Source organism: Echeneis naucrates, chromosome 10, assembly GCF_900963305.1.
Source record: "Echeneis naucrates chromosome 10, fEcheNa1.1, whole genome shotgun sequence".
Classification (NCBI taxonomy): Eukaryota; Metazoa; Chordata; class Actinopteri; order Carangiformes; family Echeneidae; genus Echeneis; species Echeneis naucrates.
Window position 1 is genome coordinate 1607706 of NC_042520.1, and position 6464 is coordinate 1614169.

Genomic DNA, 6464 nt, shown 5'->3' on the forward strand with positions numbered 1-6464 from the left:
ACACACACAGGTTGTCACCTTGAACTGCAGTGTGTTGACGAGTGTGACCTCTGGCTTTGTTTACCCTGAAACAAAAGACGCACACATACTGACACACAAACGCACACAACAATGCAGACAAATGGCAGTCAATAACGTCCTCTCTTCATCTTTATGGACTCGTTAACTTCTCTCTCCCTAATGGCCCTACACATTTTGTCAGTCATACTGCCACACACACACACACACACACACACACACTCAGCAGTTAGCTCAGGTCATGCACTAACAGCAGTCAATGGATCTTCCTGTGTTGAAGAGTCTTCAGTGTGATGGGATGTTTGGCTCAGCAGGAAACATCCAGCGCCAATTTTTTTTTTTTTTCTTGTTTGTTTTTTGTTTTTTTAGTGTGACATTCAGTCATCCTGATTTCTGTCTCACAAAGTTAGTCAGGAGGGGACACACATCAGTTTCATGATCACAAAAGTGCGACGCCAACAGTTCTGGGAAGTTAACCTGCATTTTAATTTACTCAGGGCTGCGGACTATAAATACAACGACCCGCACTCCTCAAAGAATTTATGAAGAGAACATTGTGTAAAACTTTTAGGCACTTCAGATGTTACACATCATCAGAGAAGCTTCATTTCACTTCACATATGCATCTGTATTTCTACTCATATAACTTCTATCTGACGCAAACTTTTTATCTTCCTTTTGTTAATTAACAATGTCAATTTGGCGAAGACTTTGAATCCCTCACACAAGAAGCCAAAGCTGAAGAGCCTGAAGAACTACACTCAGTCTAATGACCATCAGGGGGCGACTCCACTGAGTGATAAAAGTCAGATTGTACTGGTTTCAGTCTCTAGTCTTAAGTCTTCAAAACAACATGATGCTCCATTTAGACGGAAACAGACCAGAAAACAGGGGGATGGACTGGAGGTTGTAACTTCTCTGTTCTCCTCCAGATATGGTTTCCTCTGCTTTTCTATGAAGTTCTCAAACCGTTGGGTGACACAGCGGAGAGTCGCGCACATGGCGCAGCACAATTAAAGCCCTCATCGTGTCTCTGTCTGTCTGTGCGTCTCTCTATAGGAGGATCATCTGTCAGACGGACAGTTTCTTCTCTGTTAGTCACTGTCATCAATCTCCGATCTGTCATTCTTATTGATGAGCCCTTAGAGCCGCTGCCAGCTGGCAGCTGCAGGGAGAGACGGACGGACAGAAAGAAAGGGAGGACGGATGGAGCCATGAAGAGAGTGATAAATAAAGGAGCGTCTCCCTGGAGTGGTGAGCCCCACCCACCTGGTAAAAGACATTAAAAGTCCCATCTGATGCAGCTTTTATGGCTTTGATCAGGGTAATGTTTCCGTTGATGTGCTCGTCTTAAATGTTATTTATTTACCTTTCCAACGTGGCAGCCATTTTGATGATTGTCCCGACGCTGCAGAGGATTCACTGAACCTGTTCAACTGGTGATTAACTGGTCTGAGTGAAACCAGTCCGAAGATGTATTGCTTGCTGGTAGTGGAAGCATACAAGACCAACATAGAGCCCGAGGATTTCACTCTAAAATCAGAGCATTGGGTTGGAGCTCAGTTCAACAGTACAACTGTTTAGACCAACACAACGGCCAGACGGTGTGACCACAAGACTGAGTAATAACATCACCACAACGTGCAATCCAACCGCCCATTTTAAGTTCAGTTTTCTATATTTGTTCATATGTCCTCTGTCAATTAAAATTTTCTGCCTTCTCTAGTTTATTCTTGTGTTTTTGTCGTCTTATATTTCTGATGCTGCTGTAACATGCAGATTTCCCCACTGAAGAACTGATAAATGATAATTTCTTATATTTCAGTGAGAAAGCAAAAATAATTAAGAAGAACAACAATTGTTTGGCTCCTCTACTGAGAAGACTTACACTCTTTTGTTTCAGACTGTTTACATTCAAATACATTTACTCAACTCGGCACAGGACGCTGACCCTAAACATGGCAACGAGGACTGTTTCAGGTCCAAACAGAGGGACTGTCTTCACCGGCCCAGTCAGTCATGTTTCATCAGCAAAAGCCCAAAAAGTATAAGATCTAAACTGGAGCTGCATCTAAACAGAAAATCATTTGGTGATCCTCTTTATTTATTGTAAATAGTCAGAAGTATGGCTGACACTTCTGTCTACACTTTTTACTGTTTATGTCTGACTTTTTCCTGTTCTGTTCCAGGCTCCTTCGCTGCAGCGAAGAAAAATCTTATTAAAAAATCTTTTTTATTTAGACGACTCAGTGGTTCCTTCAGCTCCAGGCCACAACACCAACTGTGAGGCTGAAATCATAGTTTTCGTTGTGAAATCACTTACAATTACATATCCAATGGGGTGCTTAGTAACAGACAGAAAAATGGGGCTGAGAGATTAGTCAATTGCAGAGCTAATCAGCAACTTATTTTAAAATCAGTCATTCATTTAATAATTTTGTTTGAAGTGTGACTGGAACTGGAATATTTCTGGGTTGGTGGGAAAAAAAAACCTTTGTCATGTCATCATGGAACGGCAGGAATCTTTCATTGTTCTCTGATATTTGACAATCAAAATACAACACCAACTTAATCTTTGATGAAAATTATCATTAGCTGTAGCTTCACGTCAGCCAAAATCCATCAGTCGGGGTTGAACCCAAAATTTGCTGGTCGTGCTGTGATATTGTCAAGGCACAGTTCAATTCACTTGTAAGCACAAGAACCTTTGATTTCTTCATCCATGTAATCATAATAACAATAAGAATAATAATAACCTGAGTTGTATGCTTTGACACACAAATCAGAGCTGACATTAAGGAAGTGGAAGGAAGACAGAAAATATGCTTTGAAATAGACTACAGAGGAAGAGATGAGTGATGAACACACATATGGTGATGACCACGTACTTTTGGACCGAAGAAGCAAGTGGTCGCAGTTTTTGGACCATGATTCATTTCAACTATAATGTCACGACGAAAACTCGGTCAAAGTGTTAACCAGGTTAGAACTGGATCATAAGAATTAATGTAAACATAAGAGACAGACACAAACTGTGTCTCTATCCTTCTCTCTCTTGCTCTGGATTTCTTGGATCGAGTCAGATAACAGACGAGCAGAATTTCAAACAGGACACACACACACACACACACACACAAACTGACGTCTCCCTCCCTCTCTCTGTGTTACTGAGCTGTGAATGACACCTTCATCCCCAACGCTTTAACATTCAAACATCACTCTCTGCACGCCGGGAATTAAATCTTCAACATGCACACAGACACATACACACATGCACAATTGCATGATGGGAACAACGTCCAGATGTGTAAATGAAGTGCAGCTGGTTTAATATCACTCTGTTTTCTCTGTGCTTCCCTCCACTTCACCTCCTGTTATCTCATAAATCATCTCCTCCTCCTCCTCCTCCTCCTCCCATGGGCTGATCATGACGAAACGGGCCCCCCCAGGCACAGAAAAGTAAAAGGCCCCTCCGATACAGGACCAACAACCTAAAAGTGTCTGTGCTGGTTTTGTACCTTTGTCTTCTAATTGAGCTCTGTGACTTACAAAAGTAGAAATAAGACTTTGGGGGCCCCAGAGGTCAGGAAGGGGCCCGGGCCTGAGTCTGGTGGGCCTGTTGAGTAATCTATTCCTGCCTTGTCCCTGTCTTCTCTTTCTTCCTCCCATCTCTAGTCTCCTATTCGACCATATGTTTATTTCCCAGCAGGTAAAACTGTCTGAGTCAAAGGTCGGCGTGTGCAAACAGGCTAATATTGACACACGGTGGGAACAGCACACTGTGTGATGCGTGTGTGTTTTCAGTTCCTCCTCCTTCCTCCAGCTGGAAACCAATCCCTGTTAGCTGAAACCTCTCTCTCTGTCTCTCTCTCAGAGGACGCACGAGGACAAGTGAGTGATCTACTTGCTCGTCTTTCGGCGTCAAATTAAATGGTGGCGGGTCAGGTTTGGTTAACCAACAGCCACCGGTCAGATGCTAACAAAGCGAAGCGGATGAGAAGGGAAGGGGCAGGGTGGGCGGGGGGGTTTATCTCGTCTTACAGGAGATGCACCGTTAGGGGTGGGGGGTACTTCCTCCTCAGCTCCTCTTACCACAAACTTTGAACACCAAACGTTGAGAGAGAGAGAGAGAGAGAGACTGCAGCTTCACCTCAGAGAAACGGATTCACAGTGAGTCTTCTCACGTTTGTGTCACAGAAATGTGAAATTATTTCCCTAAAACTGGCCAAAAGGAGGTAGAGTCAGTGAGTGTTTCAAGTAAATCATCGTTAGAGACACTAATGAGGAGGAGGTGAACAGAAAGGCGACAAACGGAGGCAGCTAAAAAAAAAAAAAAACACAGTGATGGGCGACCGCGCGATCGGAGAGCAGGGGAGCCCATTTCACTTCCTTACTCTAAACTCTGTCCAATCTGATAATAAAGGAAGAAAATGTCCAACAAAAGAAGGAAGCACACTGAGATCGCCAAAGCCAAGATCACCAGATATAATCTGATCTGCACTGTTCTTTAAATCCAAATAACTACACACAAATATGTAAAATAAAAGAAGTAACAACAGATGTTGAGCGTTTTAGTTGGATCTGAAATCTCAATAAAAATCCCAATAAAAAAAAAAAAAAAGGACTTTTTTAAAATCAGTGTTTTCACAAATTCTTTTCATCAAAGCTTCTGATGAGTTAAACTTGAGTGGGATGCTCAAGATCCTGAAAAAAAAAAGGCTCATTGGTGCTGGAGAGTCTTAGCATTAGCATCATAGCTCAAAGTATCATGACGTGCTGTCTGTTGGCGGCTCCAGAGTCAGCAGTCAGCATCCTCTGTGGACCCTGAATGTATCCTGACAGTGGCTCAGATATCTCAGGCTGGGCAGCCGATCACAGATAATCCAGATTAGTTTTCTGAGATCGGATCTGCAATGTTGTCTGTGATGAGCTTCTCTGTCCGCCAGGTCACCTGGCCAAACCTCCACCTGCCTGGGAGCTGCCAGCAATGCTACCAAACCTTCCTCTGGTGTTGACACCTTCCTATCTGATTGTTCAGGTCAAAAATAAAACCAAAACAAGCTGTGTCATGATTGGTCAGCTGTGAGGAAGACGTCGCTGCGTGCTGCTCAAGCCAACGCTCACTTTCAGCGTAGCCATCCTCGAACACAGAAATGTCACAGCTGTTTTGAGAGGTAAAATTACAGCAGTGCTGCATCTGCACACACACATGCTCACTCCTCAGCAGTGGTCGCAGCATTGTCAAATTGTGACAGCCTGGGAGAGGAAGGTTTTTTTCGTTGTGGGTATGTGACTGAATTTAACAACACAAACACGCTGCCTCCTGATTCAGTGACTTGCAGTTTGTCGTCCTGTCAGGGTAACGTTTCAACTGTCAGAAGGGAAACTGCTAAAATCGAATTTTGGGTTATTTCTTGAGGGGTTTTGTTTGTTTGTTTAGAGGACAGATCGGGTTTCTTTAAACCCAAATCACATCTTTTGGTCCACCTATCTGTCCGTTAAGAGGGTTGCATGCTTTGACCTTGCTGTTCACATGTTACGCAAAGCTCTTAGGAGGGAATTTACGAGGGAATAAAGACGAAAATGGAAGGTTTAGAGGCAAGAAGGGAAGGAAATATGGAGGATGGACAAAAAGGAAGGACAAAAAGTGACAGTGACGAAGGAAAAGTACAGCCAGAATGGGGGAAAGAAGGACAAACGAAATAAGAGAGGGACAGATGGGAATGAACCAAAAAAGACCAGAATATTTCCCTCTTTTACCCCCACCCCCTCCCCTCGGTGTTTCTGTGAATGTAGGACGCTCACTCCTCCTCGCTCCTCTCTCTCACTGTGCAGCTGTCAGCAGATTCTCCCAGCATGCCGAGGGAGTCAGCTGAATGAGCGCTCCTTCCAGCAGCTTTTAATGAAGCGAGCTTCAATCTCCCGGTTAACGACGGACAGAGAAGAGCGAGAAGACAAAGTGGCCAAGGAGCAGCTGTCAGTTACACCTCCACCTCCACCTGACGTCCTCAAACGGCAGCAGCCTCCCCGAAGGAGAACCTGAAGCTGTATCAGTCTCCTGGAATGAAATGTGAGGGGAAGTTCCTTATCCAATTAAAGCCAGCAGTTTGAAGAGTCACCCCGGTTAGATCGAACCTCATATCGTTGCATTTTTTAACAGGCTGGTTGGTGACAATTAAAAAGACAACACCTGAAAAAAAACTGCAACTGCTACTATTTTGATATTTTTATTTACTGTCAGCCTTGTTTTTAAAGCTAAATGCATGAAGTTGGTTTTTTGCTAATGTTGAGATGACGCTTGTTTCACCTTCATGATCACATGATGCTGGCATTCCCACATGCTATGTTAACATGCAACGGAGTGCGTGGCGGTAAGTTACACCTGATCGGTTTATGCACAAGTTTCACTACACGTGGACCAAAACTGTTCGAGTTAAGTCCATGAT

At 43.7% G+C, this 6464-nt stretch overlaps 1 protein-coding gene and 1 long non-coding RNA gene across 2 annotated transcripts in view; one reads left to right on the forward strand and one right to left on the reverse strand.

The window, feature by feature from the left end:
- LOC115049648 (protocadherin-1-like) overlaps nucleotides 1-6464 on the reverse strand; it is a 157308-nt gene that overhangs the window by 97703 nt on the left and 53141 nt on the right. The gene's annotated exons all lie outside the window — the stretch shown is intronic.
- Nucleotides 4151-6304, forward strand: LOC115049651 (uncharacterized). Its single transcript, XR_003841139.1, has 3 exons — nucleotides 4151-4188; nucleotides 4965-5192; nucleotides 5854-6304. It is a non-coding gene; the product is annotated as an uncharacterized LOC115049651 (long non-coding RNA).